This window comes from Populus euphratica, unplaced genomic scaffold (genome assembly GCF_000495115.2).
Source record: "Populus euphratica unplaced genomic scaffold, PopEup_1.0 scaffold4282.1, whole genome shotgun sequence".
Taxonomy (NCBI): domain Eukaryota; kingdom Viridiplantae; phylum Streptophyta; class Magnoliopsida; order Malpighiales; family Salicaceae; genus Populus; species Populus euphratica.
The window spans coordinates 5245-7053 of NW_011504081.1; the positions used below are offsets into that span (position 1 = coordinate 5245).

The following is a 1809-nucleotide window of genomic DNA, read 5'->3' on the forward strand; positions in this document are numbered from 1 at the left end:
TGTTTTTTTTTTTAGTGATGAATTTTTGAAATTATAAGCAACTTAATTGATAACAAGTTGCACAAGCTGATTGCTAGACGTGCTGTTATAGTGGAAATTGGGTGGCAATCCGATTTGATGTGGAATAAGTTTTGGAAAAATTGATTCGTGTGGAGCTATCTATCTTATTTCCAGCTCTCTTGTGGGGAAAATGCTTTTCTTGTTTCTTTTATAACTGTTGATTTGGTACATTTGGTTTGTTTATTTTCCCATGCTTGAAATTGGTGTGCTCCCTGAATTTTATGAACGTTCTAATAGTATCTAGTCTTCCTTTGTTATTAACAGCCAAAGCAGATACATGAAATCAAGGATTTTCTTCTCACAGCAAGAAGGAAGGATGCTCGTTCTGTTAAAATCAAGAGGAGAAGAGATGTGGTGAAGTTCAAGGTTCGATGCTCCAAGTATCTTTACACACTGTGCGTGTTTGATCCTGAGAAGGCTGACAAGTTGAAGCAATCTCTTCCTCCAGGTATAGGGACATTCTGTCTTTAATTGCTGTTTATATGCTGTGTTATTTTAGAATTACTCCACTTTGTTTTGATTGAAGGCTATCCATGTCAATAACCAATCATCTTTTACATGCGTTTTGCACCTCTAATGATCTAAACTACAAACATGTACTGTTCGCTAGATATCAATTTGATTCCTTTTTTATTTTAATTTATAATATCTCTCTTGCTCATGCTCAAGATTTTTGAGATAAAATTAAGAACTCAACAATTTCTTTACTCCCTTTCCCCCTTCTATTTAAATTATTAAATCCTTGAAAAGGATTGATTGTGCAGTCTCTGTGATTTATTTTAGGCGACCGCTCACTACTTGGTTCATACGCTCTGTTTGTAGGTTTGAGTGTTCAGGAACTGTGAAGAAACAATCAAAGTGTTTCTGGGCCATTACTGAAGTCAAGGATCAAGTATTTAGCCTTGTTTATCTTCTTTTTTTATTGTGATTTTTGAGTAATTTTGTCGATTTAGTGACTTTGACTTATCACTGAGATCTTATCCTATTCCTGGAGAGGCCTCCTTATAATACAAAGTGGTGGATTGGTAGAACCGCTTCTTGGAGAAAGTTTTTCACTAGTCATGTTCAACTTTTTTCATCTATTCTCTGAGAACGGGTGATCCAAATAAATTATTCTAGATGCAAAAGCGTCAATGTTTGGAGGCCGTCTGACCCTCTCTGCTACAATCTCGGTTGAATTTGTCGTCCCTATTTAGGTTTTCGCAAGTTACCACGAGTGTTAACAAAGTAAAAATCCATATATCTAATAATTTTCTCAGATTTTGCCCTCTGTATATTCTTGAGACTGTAAATGATGTTTCGTCAAGAAATAAGTGAATAATCGACGTGAAAACAAATTCTCTCGGAAAAATCCTGAGCTGTCGAAACTCCAGAGGACTAGTCTGGGTCGAGAGAATGCTTGAGGTCTGTTTATTTTTGTGTTTTAATAGTATATTTTAAAAAATTTAAAAAATTCAAAATTTAAAATTTTTTTAATTTGTTTTTTTATGTAAATTAATATGTTTTTAGTGTATTTAGATATTTTAATATGTTGATATTAAAAATAATTTTTAATAAATAAATAAATATTATTTTAATATATTTATAAATAAAAAATAATTGGAAGAAACTATTAAACAGCTGATTTCAAGGCTATCCATGGCTAATGGGAGTGATACTAATTTTCGGCGAGCTGAGTACTTTTCTTTCTCGTGATCCTAAATGTCGGCGAGCTGAGTGATTTCCTTTCCCTTCCCTATATATAGTGTG

The 1809-nt window shown here is 33.3% G+C and overlaps 1 long non-coding RNA gene across 1 annotated transcript in view; it reads left to right on the forward strand.

Moving 5' to 3' along the window:
- The window catches only part of LOC105119987 (uncharacterized), a 4999-nt gene extending 3861 nt beyond the window's left edge, over positions 1 to 1138 (forward strand). Inside the window, exon 3 of the long non-coding RNA XR_841231.1 lies at positions 883 to 1138. This is a non-coding gene — a long non-coding RNA (uncharacterized LOC105119987). The remainder of the gene's footprint in view (positions 1 to 882) is intronic.
- Positions 1139 to 1809: the final 671 nt, after the last annotated feature.